Raw genomic sequence first — 16,744 nt, forward strand, 5'->3', positions numbered from 1 at the left:
CATTGCTGGGTCAAAAAATATAATAAAATTTTGTAGCCCTTTAGGCATAGTTCCAAATTATTCTTCAGAATGGTTGAGCTATTTTACAACTGCAACTACAGTGCCCAAATTTTCCATTTTTATCATTTTCATCATTTTCCTTTTCTTTTTCTGTCATGTTAGCCAATCTGAATCAAATGAGGTGATATCAGCATTGTTTTAATTTATATCTCTCTAATAGTAATGATTTAGAGCAATTTTTATGTGACTATTGAGAACTTTGATTTCTTCTTCTGAAAACTGCTTGTTCATATCCTTTCACCATTCATCAACTTGGGAATGGCTCTTATTTTCATAAATTTGGCTCAGTTGCCTCCTTATAAGAAATGAGAAATTTTCCATAAAATGTTTTTAACCATGGGTGGAGCCAAGATGGTAGAAGATAGGTAGTGACTTGCCTGAGCTCTCCCCAAGACCCCTCCAAATACCTTCAAATAATGCTATAAGACAATTCTTAGAGTAGCAGAACCCACAAAAGGACAGGCTGAAATAATTTTCCAGCCAAAGACAACTTAGGAGGCCAGTAGGAAAGGTCTGTTGTACTGGGGTGAGAGTGGAGAGAAGTCCAGTGCATGTACAAACCCAACCCCAGAAAACCAGGAGCAGGCCTCAAGAGCTTCTGAATAAGCAGCAGCAGCAGCAACTACTTCTAGAACTGTTACTCCACAGATGGCAAGAGGGTTGAACAACTGACTAGAAGGTGATTACAGAGGTCTCTTTGCTAGCACTGAGGCAGGACTCTATTTTTTTGCCCATACTTGGATCCAGGTCACAGTCTTAGGTGGCAGTTCCAGGCTAGGGAGGAATATAAGCTCATCAGAGCTTGCAGCCACACTGGAGCAGGACTCTATTCATAGTCCCAGGGCAGAAAGGCAGGCTTGTGCTTGCTTACAGACCAGAGGATAGGCCAGGAATCTAGTAAACATACCTCTCCTTAAATCATACCACCTTGGAAGAACTAAACTTTTACAAATTCCTAGAAGCATCTCTAAAAACAGCTACACAAAACCCCTGAAGCTTGAGACAGTGAACCCTCCACCCTGGAAGTAGTGCCCCACTTTAACAAAGAGTTAAAAGTCCAGAAATAGGCTGGGAAGATGAGCAAACAGAAAAAAATTCTCACAAAAGAAAGTTTCTATGGTGACAAGGAATATCAAAATACATAATCAGAAGAGAACAAAGTCAAAGCTCCTATATCCAAAACTTCCAGGAAAAAATATGAATTGGTCTTAGGTCATGGAAGCCATCAGAAAGGGTTTTTAAAGTAAAGTAAGAGAGGTAGATGGAAAAAATGGAAAGATAAATGAGAGTGATGCAAGAAAATCACAAAGAAAAGATCAACAGCTTGGTAAAGGGGACACAAAAAAATACTGAAGCAAATAACACCTTAAAAACTAAACTAGGACAAATGGCAAAAGAGGTACAAGAAGGCAGTGAGGAAAAGAATGCCTTGAAAAGCTGAATTGGCCAAATAGAATAGGAAGTACAAAAGCTCTCTGAAGAAAATAAATCCTAGAAAATTAGGATTGAGCAAATGGAAGCTAATGACTTTATGAAAAATAAAAAAACAATAAAACAAAACCAAAAGAATGAAAAAATTGAAGGCAATGTGAAATATCTTGTTGGAAAAGCTACTGACCTGGAAAATAGATGCAGGAGAGATAATTTGAAAATTATTGGACTACCTGAAAGCCATAATCAAAAAAAAAAAAAAAAAGAACCTAGGCATCATCTTCCTAGAACCAGAGGATAAAATAGAAATTGAGGGAGTCCACCAATCACTTCCTGTAAGAGATCCCCAAATAAAAACTCCCAGGAATATTATAGCCAAATTCCATCCCCCCAGGTCAAGGAGAAAATATTGCAAGCAGCCAGAAAGAAACAATTCAAGTATTGTTGAGCCACAGTCAGGATAACATAAGATTTAGCAGCTTCTACATTAAATATCGTCAGGCTTGGAATATGATATTTCAGAGGGCAAAAGAACTGGGGTTACAACAAAGAATCACCTATCAAGCAAAGCTGAGTAAAATCCTTAAGAGGAAAGATAGGTATTCAATAAAAGAGAGGATTTTCAGGTATTCTTGATGAAAAGACATGAGCTGAATAGAAAATTTGACTTTCAAATACGAGACTCAAAAGAAGCATTAAAAGGTAAACAGGAAAAAGAAATCATAAGGGATACTAAAGATTAAACTGTTTACATTCCTGCATGGAAAGATAATACTTGTAACTCATAAGAATGTTCTCATTATTAGGGCAGATCATTTCTTGAAATATGATATCTAGACTCTTTCTTTGATCATGACTTTCAGGTAGTCCAATACTTACTAAATTATTTCTTGTTAATCTATTTTCCAGGTCAGTTATTATTCTAAAATTTTCTTCTATATTTTTTATACTTTTGATTTTATTTTATTTTTCTTAATGTCTCACGGAGTCATTAGATTATACTTGTTTAATTCTAATTGTAAAAAAATTATTTTCTTCTGTGAGCTTTGCTACCACTTTTCCCATTTGGCCACTTTTGCTTTTTTTAAAGAGTTGTTTTCATCTGAAAATTTTTATTCTTCTTTTTCCATTTGATCAATTCTCCTTTTTAAGGTATTATTCACCATTTTATGTACTTCTATTACCAACCTGTCAATTGTACTTTCATATTTTTTTCCTCTTTCAGGCATTCTTATTTAGCTTGAGTTCTATTTACAATTTATTTGAAATGTTGCTTGAAGCTGTTTGACTTCATTTTCTTCTGAGTTTGTGTCTTGATCATCACTTTCACCCATAGTAGAATTTTAAGGAGAAATTTTTTTGTATCCTATTTCTTGGTTTTGAACTTTATGTTAAAATTAGGCTGTATTTATGGCATGGGGAGAGGTGCTTTATCAAACATCAAACTTTTCCGCACAGCTGTTTTCAGAGTTAGTTCTGGAGGTTTGGAACTTTTTGGTGCCTCCAAGGTAGTGTAATCTTTTTTTTTTTTTTTGGTGAGGCAATTGGGGTTAAGTGACTTGCCCAGGGTCACACAGCTAGTAAGTGTTAATTGTCTGAGCCCAGATTTGAACTCAGGTCCTCCTGACTCCAGGGCCGGTGCTCTCTCCACTGTGCCACCTAGCTGCTCCAAGGTAGTGTAATCTTGGGAGAGATCTGGTCAGTGTTCTCCTGGTCTACTCTCTGGTTCTTATTAAGTAATGGTCTATGATCTTTGACAATTGAAATGTATACAGTTCCTCACTCTCACTGAACCCTTAAGGCCAGAAGTGATACTTTTCCCCAGGGTCCCTCATCCCTTTTGAGCAAAAACAGCCCCATACCTCAGGGCTCCTTTTCCCTTTTGACTGAAAGTATTCCTATCTTCCCTTGAACTAATTTATTACACAGAAGATGGTATAGGCAATTGATTTGCTAAACAGTGTCTGTTCCTATGTCCAATGCTAGCACAGGAGTTCCCTGTAATTTCTTTCTAACCATTTGATTGGTCTCCCTACTTCTCTGGCTTCAGAGCTTCTTCAGCTGTTGCTATGTCTGTTGCCACCATCTGGTCCCACAACTCCTGTTTCATCCATATGGGCACTGGAACAGCTTATGGCTCTGTGTGACAGATTTCTCTTTACCTCCCAAGTTGTCTTGAGCTAGAAAAATGACTCACTGATGTTTTGATAGATATGTCCCTTTGAAATTTAATTTGAGGCATTATTTTAAAGTTGTTTAGAAGAGAACATTGGAAGAGTACTGCTGAGTGTTTTTTCTGACATCTTGGCTTTGCCTCTCTCTGAAAATGCTCTAGAGTATAAGTTGTAGAGAAGATAATTTTCTTCATTAATAGAAAAAAAATTTACTCATCCAGCACCTCCTTATACTAGTCCAGTCCCTGTAGTTAAGTGCTTAAAAATACAGAAAAAAATAAGAGGATAAAGGTTAAATTTTTTATGGTTTAAAGTATTCATTTTATTTGGAAAATATGATCTTAAGATGCTTTGGGAATATAAAAATTAATTATTCTTCAAAAAAGTATTCATATCATGTAATTTTTTGTGAATAAATTTCTGTTGTTAACAAGGACATTGAACCTAGCATTTTTTTTTCATTACCATCAGAAAAGCCAAAAACATTCAGTATTGATTGAACATTTGAGTACAATTTTTTTCAGGTTTCTTTATGAATACTGTTCATTCCACTGACATCTAAAACCTAAATCAGAGAACAGAATACTTTTTTAAAGTTTAGAATCTTATCAAAAAACGGGGAGGGGGGGAAACATTTTCATAGAGAACTCTACAAATTCAGAGCAAGGAGAACTGAAGAGGGACAAAACAATTCAGAATTCTGTAACTGGAATAGATCTTCAAGATCAAGTACAGAGGCTAAAAACAAAACATAAAATAGTATTTAAAAAACTTCTTTTAAGAGGAAAATTCTTGAATTCCCACACATGTGTACCACTCTGTTATTTAACTATTTTTATTACCACACAATCATAATTACTCTTCTAAGCACTCCTGCTATATGTAGAAAACACAATGTGGAAAAGGAGTTCTTGGAGTCATGTCCAACCCAAATGGAAAGTGTCACATCCCTACAAATAAAATAATATTTAACTTAAATGTTGAAGCACAATCTAATTTAGCTTTCTAGAAAAAAAAAACATGAAAAAGATAATAAGTACTACTTGATAGAACTGCAGAAACTTCTTGTAAGTAGTACAGGTGAACAAAGAAGTTGAAATAGAGAAGCAAGCAACTGTCATTATTATCATCGTTCACACAGTGAATGTGTCACTGATTTTCACATCCATGCCTTGCTTTGTCATTTCATGTACTTAGAAATTACATGTCATAATGATAAATCTTTGCAATTAAAACTCTATCATATTTCAAACACAGCCCTATGGGGCTAAGGGAAGGAAGGGTTCATCAAGAATCTTTTCTTGGCTAAATGCTGTTTTTAAAAAAAGATCAGTTGTCATATCTGGAAGATAAATATCTCAGAGGTTACACAGCCTAGTGTCTGACATGCCTATGGATTTATAGCAAATAGGACCAATGTGTAATTTGAATAGTTGGTCAGTTATAACAATAATTAAATAAATGCAAGCACACTCATCTTGGTCCTTTAAAGATGACTTCCCTGGTGTAGGCATTCCTTCCACCAATGCCTTTTGGTAATCCTCTACAACATAGAAAGGAAGCACAGTGTAGGGCCTAGCTTCTTTAACCATGTGTCATGACCCCATATGGAATCATGTAAATGAATGTGGGGGTTGTGAAAAATTTGGAAAAAGTAAAAGGTTATGTATCTCTATTTTATATACCTATATGCCTGGGGTTGCTTAAAAATTTCTGGAGCAAAAAGATACCACAAGGGGAAAAAGTTTAAGAAGCCCTGGTATAGAGTATAGGGTATTGGACTTGAAGCCAAGGATATGAAGGTTTGACGTCCACAACAGACACTTGTATGACCATGGACACGTAATTTCTCTTTGCCTCAGTCTCCTTTTCTTTAAATTCATATTCTTCCAAATATTCAATTGTAACCCATTAGTGGATGATTTTTGAAGGTTGCTGGGAAATTTTTTTCACCCACTAGAAAAAAGTACTAAAGCATTGTTACAAAGAATATAATTTTCTTATGAAAATATGTTATGATATGATTCTTTAAAAAGAGCATTGTGCTAGAAGAGATTTGGACACTAACACAGGCTTTGTCATTTCTTTCTTTTCAGACTTGTGATTCTGGCTAAATCATTTTAATAAGTAATCAAACTGAGTCTCAATTTCTTCATATGGACATATAGGGATACCAATTTTTGTACTCTTTTCCAAACAGGGTATCAAATGAAGAGGTAATATATTTGAAAGGCAACTGAAATAGGAAAACAGAGAAGAAGTAATATAATTGTTATGATATATTTAGGGGCAGCTGGCTGGCACAAGGGACAGTGTTGGGCCTAGAGTGAGGAAGACTCCTCTTCCTGAATTTAAAGCTAGTCTTAGACATATACTAGCAGTATGATCCTGGGCAAGTCATTTAACCCTGTGAACTTTGTATTTCTCATTTGTAAAATGAGCTGGAGAAAGAAATGGCAAGCCACTATAATATCTTTGCCAAGAAAACCCCAAATGAGATCAAAAAGAATCCGACACTGAAAAATGGCTGAACAACAATTATAAAACCTAATATGATATTTTTAGTTGTTGACCATTTAAAAAAAATATGATGCTGCTCATTTTAACTGACTGCTACAATATAGTATTCCTTCAGTCAAATCTTCTATAGAAAATAAAGTGGTAAGGCATAGAAACTAATTCCTGGACATTGCCATGAAAGACCTCGAAGTTAGACAGAAGCAAGGTGCTATATGTGGTAAGACTGTAGGACTTGAAGTCAAGATGACTTGAATATGAAATTCTGCTTCAGACATTTATTAGCTGTGTGACCCTGGATAATTTATTTGACTTTTTAAGCCTCACTTTCTTCAGCTGGATAATCTACATAGCCTTTACCTCACAGAGTTACTTTAAAGAATATATATAGGGGTAACTAGGTGGTTCAGTGGATAAAGCACCGGCCCTGGATTCAAGAGGACCTGAGTTCAAATCCGGCATCAGACACTTGAGGCTTACTAGCTGTGTGACCCTGGGCAAGTCACTTAACCCTCATTGCCCTGCCAAAAAAAAAAGAATTTATATATATGTGTGTGTGTGTATATATATATATATAGTGTTTTACAAACTTTAAAGTGCTATATAAATGTTACCTATTTTTCTTGTTATCATCATCATTGACTTGCCTTAGGTTACATAGCTAGCAAATCTCAGTCCAATTTTCTTAATTTTCATTTAGTCCAAGGAAAGAATATGAGTGTGATAGTGAGATGAAGAACAAGAGAAATAGAGATAGAAACAGAGATATAGAAGAAAGGTCTAATTTTAAATCTAACACTCTTCCTACTACAATCTAGTCTTTCAGCATGTGTTAATAAATGCCTGCCCTTGACTAGGCACTCTGCTAAGTGTTGGGGATAGAAAGTCAAAAGCAGTCCCTGCCCTCAAGGAGCTCACAATCTCTTGAAGGAGAGAACATAAAAACAAAAATGTACAAATAAGAAATATATGAAATAACTTGGAGGTAATATCAGAGGGGAGGAATTACAACACACTTGTCTTTTCAATATTAAGCTTTGTGGAGGAAATAGTGAAAGGTGAATATGCTTACTTGAGCCATCTCCTCTTTAGTTTTGAACCCGAATTTAAATCAAAGTCCAAGAGAAATTTAGTGTATGCTTTCACTTCATTTTCATTGAATGTCACAGTAAGAAATGTCTTGTGAAAAAAAAAAATTCTTAGGAGCTTTACCCCCTTGAAATGCAAAAATTTTCTTTTCCAAAACAAGAATACCATAAAAGTTAAATCAACAAGAGCTAAAATTCCATTCCTATAAAGTCAGAGGGAATGCTGAATTTAACATCTATATGCAGGATGCATACAGTAGTTTCTGACATCCTATTTTCTCCCATATCTGATAAATATTAAAACATAATTGTAAAAAAAAAGTAGTTTGAACACATTTTGGTAAGTTTTAGTCATATTAGTCAGACAATGTGGGAGGAGCATTTGAATAACCACAAGGCCATGGGGTACTTCTGCCTTGTGAGCCTCATACCCAACATTGTTTATTCCTATTTTTTTCTTTAGTTGTTTACTGGTTAGAACTTTTACTCTTGCTAAGTTCCATACCATTTACAAGTAAGATCTTCATGAATTGGACATAGATTTGGAAGTGAGTTCTGTTGGGATAAGGTGGGAGAGATAGTTTATAGACTTCATCCCTATATGGAATCAATTAGTAGACTGAAGCATATTTTTCACTTTCTTTCATTTTTTTCTTTTATTCAAGTTTTCTTAAACAAAATGACTAATATGGCAATGTTTTACAAAATCATGTATGTATAACCTATATCTGAATGCTTACCACCTCAGGGAAGGGTGGGGGGAAGGGAGGGAAGGAGGGATAAAAATTGGAACCCAAAATTATAAATAAAATTGTTTATTACTTTAAAAAAAAGTTATTAAAAGACTACCATGTGCCAGGTACTGTGTAAGATGCTGCAGCAAAAGATGTGAAACAGCTCTTGCTTTAGGGAGCTCACAGTTTATCAGAAGACACATGTACATCTAAAAGATTAATACAAGATTGTAAATTATGAGGTGATTAAGAGGGAGGGAACTTGGGGAGAACAGAAAAAGCTTTGGGTAGAAGGTGGTGCTTGAGCTGAGTTTTGATAGAAGTGATGGATTCTTTGAGGGAGTGGATCTCTTGTCTAGGTCTTTGACTCCAGTCTGTGGCTTTTAGACCTGGAGATCTCTTGCCCCTGGAAGGAGTGCCATTTTGGGCATGACCTTTGGCTCCTGCCCCTGCCTCAACTATGCTACCCAGTTACTATGTTACTTTTCCTGTGTGATATAGCCCATGCAGGTAGGACATTTGCACTGTCCTGGCTATAGAACTGTATACTGACCATGTATATTGGTAAGAAGGCTGCCTCTGGAGTCAGAGGACATGAGTTCAAGTCCCAGCTCTACTATGCCATTTATTACCTAAAGAATCTTGAATTGGTCCTTTAAACATGTTAAACCCTCAATCTTTTTTAATGATTAAATAACATGTGTTGGGGTGTGTGTGTGTGTGTGTGTGTGTGTGTGTGTGTATACAGGGCTGGGGTGGGATATAATATGAACTCTAAAGTTTCTTACAGCTCCGTATCAATGATCTGAAAGTAATCCTTGCTTTAGCAACAGTCAGTTTATTTATTTATTTTTTTTGGTGAGGCAATTGGGGTTAAGTGACTTGCCCAGGGTCACACAGTGTTAAGTGTCTGAGGCCAGATCTGAACTCAGGTACTCCTGAATCCAGGGCCGGTGCTCCATCCACTGCGCCATCCACTGCCCCAACAGTCAGTTTATTTTCATAAAATAAACGATTTCTAATCAGGGAAAAATTTTTTTAAAAGTTTTCTGATTGTGATTCTACTTAACATAGGTTCGCTATCTCAGGGGCAGTGACATGTTGCAGTTAGACTTGGAAGCAAGAAATCCTGGGTTTAAATCCTGCCTTACAGGAACAGCTAGGTGGCACAGTGGATAGACCTGAATTCAAATCCAGCCTCAGACAAAACTTGACACTATCTGTGAGACCCTGAGCAAGTCACTTAACCCTCATTGCCCTGCCCCCCCCCAAAGTTATAAATCCTGCCTTAGGTATTTTCTAGCTCTATGGTTCTGAGCAAGTCATTTAACTTAGGGCTATTGTGAGGATCAAATAACATAATGAATATTAGCCATTTTACAAATCTCGAAGTGTTATGTAAAGATTGGCTGTTGTCAGTTTGCCTCTCAGTTTGAAATACATTTTACATAGGTTTTCCTTTCTTTCCCATTTATTATTTTTTTTTATTGTAAGGGGACCTTATAATTCGTTTTTTGAAAAAAACAAACCTCAGAGCTTTATTGTTCCCCATGTGGGGCAAATGCACAGGGAACAAATCCTTACAAGGGAACAGATGATGGCTGGAGCAGACAGTGCAGAGAAGGGATTGGGCAGCCCACATCCAAGCAGCAACCCCAATGCGACAGCCCCACCCCTCGCTAACCCCACACCAAGACAGCAGGGAGCCCTTGATCATTGAGGCCCAAGGAGGGATCCCGGCTGCCACGGAGGAGAGGCACCCCGTACCACAGGGCCCTCAAGACCGGTTTAGGGCAAAAGCCTACACTAGGGGTAGGGAAAATTCCAAGACAGTCATGGAAGAACATCCCCTCTGCCCACTCCTCCCACCGGTGGAAGGGATGCAGGAAGGGTCTGAGGGGAGTCTGACTCCAGAACTTAAAGGTGGAGAGGAAAAGAATGAGAAAGACTGGGAGCCCCCTACTTGTAGATGAGCCCCCAAAGTCAGGGAGCCCATTGGGGGGTTCTCTACTTGGCAATGAATCCCGGAAGTCAAAAGGCTGAAGAGGAGGCAGGTTGAGGAGCCTGGTGGAGTCTCCCTACTTGTCAGTGAGCCCCCGAGGTGAGGGGGAAGGTGGGGGGCCCTCTGGTGGTTCCCTAATTTGTCAGTAAGCCTCAAGGCCAAGGGCTGGGAAGTAGAAGGAAGGTCTCACAGAGACCAGCAGGGGTCCCCTTAATTGTCAATAAGTCCCCCTTCTTTTAGCTTGAAATAAAAGAACTTCTCCCGGGCGCTTGCACAGCGGCAGTACTCGCTGTCGGGGGTAGTACTCTCGGCAGCTGGCGATCACCCGCTGGAAGTCGACCACAAAGAGCTTCCGAGCCATGTAATAGCAGCTCCTGAGACGCTCAGTCCTGGTCTTCAGGTCGATGGGGAAGCGGATGACCTCGTAATAGTCTGGAGCCTCTGCCTTCTTCACAGGCTCTATGCTTGATCTGCGCCAGCAGGTTTTTGAGGGTTGTATAAAGCTGGTCTGGCTCCTTGAGCTCCTTCCCCTTCTCCTTTCCAAGAAACTTCCATCCGGTCTCACGGATGCCAGGGACACTCTCCACAGGGATCTGCCTCACACCTTCCTTGAAGCAGCTAAGACCTGGGCACACTTTCCGAATCTGAACCGTTGGCGCTTAATCAGTCTCTTGATTATCTCCTGCTTCTTGATGATATAAGAAAGCTCGGTATAGGGAACCCTGGGATGCAGCTCACCCTCCATCAGCGAGGCTCCTTCATAATCCTTGATGTAACCCAGGTAGTGACTTTGGGGAACCTTGATGTCCCTGGAGAACTCCTGCTTCTTGAAGTAGCTAGTGGCGTACTCATCCCCGTAGGGGAGGAATTATACGATGTTGTGCTTGATGTCATACTCCTTCACGTGGTTCATGAGGTGAGTCCCATATCTCTTGACTTGCTCTTCGGAAGTGACTGCACAGAAGACAATGTCCGTGAAGCCCTGGGTGGGGAACATTCAGAAGCAGATTCCCTCAATGACCCGTCCATTTTTGATGAGGGCCAATGTCCTGTGTTTCGGGTCAAACACAAGCCTAGCAATGTACTCTTTGGGCATTCGAGGAAGCTGATGAGAAAAAAACATTCTGCAGCCCAATCAGTCAGAGTAGTACACACCAATCGGCGTTTGGTGCCAGTGAATTTCCTATGACATGGAACTAGATGATCCCTCGACACTCCTTTAGCCAAGCAGTCTCACCTGTGCTGTGTTGGCTGAGAGTACGCAGCTCTCAGGCCCAAGCATGGCAGCAGGATCAGTAATGGTCAACATGACCTCATTGACCGATTCCATGGTAATGTCTCTCATTTACTCAAAGACTCTTTGCATCTTCCAGGGTCAGGGTCTCAGGAAGTTTCCTCTTCTACCCTGGCATGGGCTCTTCCCCTCCAGGGTCCAGGCTGAGGAAGCGGCTGCTGCTGCCACCCAGGTTTTGGGTGACTAATGGGGCACTTGGTTGGCACAGCTGCAGCATTTACAGTGGCTGGCCGGAACTAACTGTGGCTCCTCCGAGGCAGACATGGTGAACCCTGATTCCCAAATAGGAGAATTTTCTTCATAGATCTCGTCCTCCCACATGGACAGGAACTTGGAGAAATGGGTAAGGATAAGCGTCCTCTTCTGAGGCACCAGTTTGTCCTTCTCCACTTGAAACTTCTCCAGCAGTTGTCCTTGGTTGGCGGGTAACAGTAAAGATAGACTGCAGGAGGCTGCATCCTAAGACATGGGTTGTCTCATAGTGGGGCAGGCTGTCCCAGCTTTGTGGGACATGGCAGTAACAGCCACCTGGTATAATTGACCTTGTAGGTGGTGACATCTTCATCCTGTGACCTCTGCCATAACTGGGCAGGAGTCTCCAGCTTCTAGTAGTTAAGGCTGAGCAGGAACATCTTTGAGAGCTCAAACATTGTCTGTGGCTCCCTTGGGGCCAGGTGGCTGAACTTCAACTGCACAAAATTCAGTACTCCCTACTCAGTATGGGGCTTCTCAAAGGGATACTTCCCAGTGACCCCTCCACTACTGGATGTGTCACCTGTAGGATGCATTTTCTCAAAAGCTTGAAGAGCTAGAAGTAAGCCTGCTTGGTGTCTGTGTCTTTTTCCTTGTGCACAGACATGAAGAGATTCTCTGTGTCCTTCATCCCCAGCAGCCTGTTGATCTCATCCTCAGACACATTCTCCAGGTGGGACACATGGTCAGCCAGGGGGTGCTCACAGCTCTAGCAGGCCTCGCTTAGGTTGGCCTTGGCTGCAGAATGTTGTAGGTGTTAAGGGCTAAAATTCTAACTAAACTGTCTAAAATATCTAATGAGTGGTCGCCAATAAATTATAAGCTTTAGCAAGAGTTAGACTTTTAAGCATTTATTAAGGAGAATAAGAATTTGGTAAAGAGAGAGAGAAAGGCCTACATTCATCTATCTATTAAAGGGAGAGTAGGTTTCTAGCTCCCTTCTCCACCAGAGTCCCCAGGAAAAAGCCAGAGACAGAGCGCCAGTCTCTTCCTTCTTCCTCCCACTACCCAACGTCACTTCCTGATGCCAAAGAAAAGACTCCTGGTCTTGCCCTCAAAGATCTTCGCTTCATGGGCGGAACTCTTCTACAGTAAGTCTCTAGCAGGTGGCATCATTCCAATAGTTACATAGGTACATGGTGGAGTGTGTGGCGGGGGTAGGCTTGGGGTTCTTTCAGCCATTACACCTGAAAGCATCATTAGCCTTGCAGGCTGAGAAAGGCCAGGTAGGCCGTTACAGATACCCCCTGCTCGGAATGCTCACTCCCTGCCCCTGCCATCCAGCTCCCTCCCCCGCACCCCCTACACAGACACACAGACACAGACACACAGACACAGACACACACACACACACACAAGGCTGGTGCTTTGGCGGGGCCTGGGCCAGGGGTAGGGGCTGAGGCTTCAGGCTCTGGAGCTGCTGGGCCTGAACCTGGGCCTGGGTTTGGGTTTGGGCCTGCTCTGGCTCCAACATGGCCTCCCCCTATGCAAAGGGCCACATGGGCTGCGGACCTTATAAATTAAACATTAAAATCACATTCCTTTCTCCTGATTTCCATAGAATATGTTAAAGTTTTATATGAGGATAAGTTCAAGCACCTTCCTGAGAGCAAGTGGAGTCCCATCATTAAACCCTGTGGAGTGATAAGGTTAAATTACTGAACAACATAATCCTAAGCATTTATCTTTGTGTCCCCTTCTAAATAGAGATCATTGTTTGATGTGTATTCACTTCACTGGTTTTTCATAGCAATGATAAGCCAACACAGGGAGAACAGAATCTCGTCACTTAAAGTAATAATACAGAAAGAGTGTTTGCATTCAGGGTCCAAGTTGCAGTAAAGGCAGGCCCATTGTCCTTTTGATAAATTGCTTAATTTCTTCAGGAAACCTGTGAAGCCCTTTTTAAACCTCAAATCATTTTTAGGGAGGAGGAAATGGGAATATGAGCTCAGAGCAACAACAATAATTTAGTTGGTTTCATTTCTGATTGCAGCCAATGTTCCCCCCCTCTTCAATGTCAAATTCCTTTCTTTACTTCTTTCTTAAAAATTTCTTAGTCTCAAAAGTCTCACTAATGGGCAGAGTTATCAAATCAGCTGGGAAATCCTTTCCCTGGGGATTACTATAACACCGTTTTTGAGGCTCATTAATCATTGCTTCCTTTAAAGTTCCTATTGCACAGTGAAGAATGAGATTTGAATGCCTAAATATTTCATATTTAGTTCCAACTCCCCCAAACAAACCAGAAAAAGAAATACCAGTAACATGAATCAAGTATAGCCTTCCCTTCTATTTCTTGCAAAATAAATTTAGTGGAAGCTTATTTCAGTATATCTGGGAGCTCTGTTAAAATAATTAAAATACAGTATTTGTTTTGAAAGGGAACTTTAACTTCTGAAGAAAGGGTAGGTTACTGCTGGTCGTGCATGTGGCCTGTCAATTGCAATAGCCCAGCTGGATCCCTCCATCAGTGTGAGAAAATGAAGTGAACCGTATACTGTCAGAACAGTGAAGAGACGCAACACCCGCAGAGATTTGGTTTGGTTTCCAGACTCAGTAACTGCATGAAGCTCAGGGGTCGGATTCTAAAATTAGAGTCTTTACTCAGAAGATAAAGGCTTAGGAAAAGTGTGTCAGTGGTATTTTATATGTCTTTGGACTCATTTCATATTTGTCCATTCTCCTCCCCCACCTCTTAGTAAAGTAAAGGAGAATCCTGAGTCTTGGGTTGGATTGCTTCATTGGGGGAGAACCATGCAAAGGCTATGCCATAACCCTTCCATTTCAGCAAGCTGAGATTTACGATTTTGAAAAATAAAGCAAATAATTGCTATAAATTTCATAGTTACTGGATGTGTGAGTGTATCTTAGAGTTATTCCCATCTTGTCTGAGGGCTTGGGACTGGTGGGAACTAGCAGATCAATTGTGAGACAGAGATGTGTCTTAAAACTAAAATGACAGGAGAATTTGGATTTCTATGAATTAATAAGAAAAATATCAACCTTCAAATTCCCAAGCTACAAATCTGAAAATGTACTACAGACAGAGGTGGATGAAAGATTTATTTTTGAAAAAAGAGAGAAAAAAATTATTAGAGCTTAGCTAACTTTGCCTAATAGGGGAAGAATGGTAACATATGACAGAAAGTTATACAAAGGGGAAAGCCAATAGCTAGGAAACTAGAATTAGCTACATATACAAATACCTTAATATAGGAAATCAAGATGGTGTCTTTCCTAATGGTCATAGGGTACATCTGATATAATCGTATCATATTTGTTCACTACCTTCTACTTTTCTTTCCCATTGTATTTATGATCTGAAACAATATTTTGCTTTTAAAATTGGTTTCCATAGAAAATTAATTTTATAGCAAGCAGGATAGGCTTGGAGATAGACTAGCAGATCACTAATTCATGTGTGTTTATATCCACCTGTATAGCACCAAAACCTTTTGTGTGTCATGAAGAATGTGCCTACAGGCTGGAATGAATGAACAAAGGTGTCACATGGGGATAACCTGCTAGAAGGGCTTTTTTTTCATGTTTTCAAACTGCTCCGGGGTCTGTCTTGCATGGAGCTCTATTGGTACCCCCTCCCTTTTTTATATGCTTTAAAACACGTGTGTTCCTTTTGAAACACCCTTTCCAAAAGAAAGGGTAATTTACAAATAAAATATCTGTCCAGTCATATTGTTACACATATTCCTCTTCTGTGCTATCCACCCCCACCCCTCTCTCTCATCCACAAAGACACAAAGGAGAGAGACTTAGAAAGATAGAAACCTTCATCTGCTCTTGGCCTCTCAGGAGGGGTACCTGCTGCATCTGCCAGTCATCATTAGCATAGTTCCATAAGCTCACAAGTCATACTGACTGGGGGGCAGGGTAAGGAAGGGCAGCATTGAAGTGGATTCCTTTCATTATACCTAAAAGACAGTATTCTTTACAGTCAGGGTAACCACACTTTCCTCTTTAAAAGGGAAAACTTGAAAGAGATCGTTTTCCTACCTCCTCTCACCTAAGTGATCTAACAAGCAAATTGGGCTCAGGGTGTCCATAGCCATTGTCACAGGAAATTTAAGGTATACACTTGTTGTTGTCAGGAGATTCTCATCAAGGAAGAGGGAACATTGATTAGTATTTTCCCCTTAACTTTTATCTTGCTAGCAAGTCAATTTCTATTTCTAAAAGGGGAGGGGCTAAAGATTGCCTCAGAGGCCAAATGTGGTTTAGGTTTGTTTGGAGTGGCCAAATCACACATTTTAGATGGAGGTGCTATTTTTAATATCTTCCCCCTTTAAATATGCCCCAAAGTTAAACAGCTGCCACAGAATGATTAACATGACTCCATTCAAAATTTTCAACTTCCAAGGAATGAATGAAAACAGCAGTCTTATTTCTTAGTGGTTAAGAGCCAGGCTCTCTCCGTCACCCGTCCCCCCACCCCCCCAGGAAGGAGGCATGCTGTTGAACCTGTGTTTGCACACAAAGGATTTTTCAGAAGAGTTTATGTTACTCTGTGGTGAGATGTCAAAGCTGTGTTACCAAGGGTAGCCCCCCAGGCTGGCATTTGATAACAGTAAGCAAACAGGTGCATCAGCCTCATTTTCACATTTCCACCTCCTGGAAATGACAATGGTAGCTTTGTTCCCTGGGGAAGCAGCAGAGAACAGACCCACAGTTGATAAAAGGTTAAAACTATTATTCTCATGAAAAATTCAAAAGTATAATTTTACATAGAGATGAAGTTTAGGAAATGGGATTTAACAATATGGTTTTGTCTGTTTTTGCCAAATAAACATTTTAGAAGATCCCCACCTTATTTTTGCTCCTTGTGACTCAGTTTCCACTACAGTGACCTAGGTAACGGTTCTGTGACTATAATATGTGTCTTCCCCACCTGCCCCCCATAACCAGATATGTCCCTGGGTTTGCCGAAAATGGTAAAGTTTTTCTGCAAAATCCCAGATGTCTGTTTTCTTTCTCAAAGGTCATGGCTTATATAGTTTTCTTTTTGTTGTTGTTGTTTATTTTGTTTTATTTATTTATCGAGGTTCAAGACTCTGTCTCTTAGGTGACATTTGACCTGTTTCTGGAATATAGAAGAGAGTAGGGATTAGACTTATGATTCATTGATAGAGTGAACTCTCGGATAAGGAATCACCCTCTACCAATTCTGGGCATCA

The 16,744-nt window shown here is 39.9% G+C and overlaps 1 protein-coding gene and 1 pseudogene across 3 annotated transcripts in view; one reads left to right on the top strand and one right to left on the bottom strand.

Moving 5' to 3' along the window:
* The window catches only part of ERBB4 (erb-b2 receptor tyrosine kinase 4), a 1,387,693-nt gene that overhangs the window by 746,299 nt on the left and 624,650 nt on the right, over positions 1-16,744 (top strand). The gene's annotated exons all lie outside the window — the stretch shown is intronic.
* On the bottom strand, positions 10,217-14,830 carry LOC122745938 (annotated as a pseudogene).

Source organism: Dromiciops gliroides, chromosome 3 (assembly GCF_019393635.1).
Source record: "Dromiciops gliroides isolate mDroGli1 chromosome 3, mDroGli1.pri, whole genome shotgun sequence".
In the NCBI taxonomy this organism is placed as follows: domain Eukaryota; kingdom Metazoa; phylum Chordata; class Mammalia; order Microbiotheria; family Microbiotheriidae; genus Dromiciops; species Dromiciops gliroides.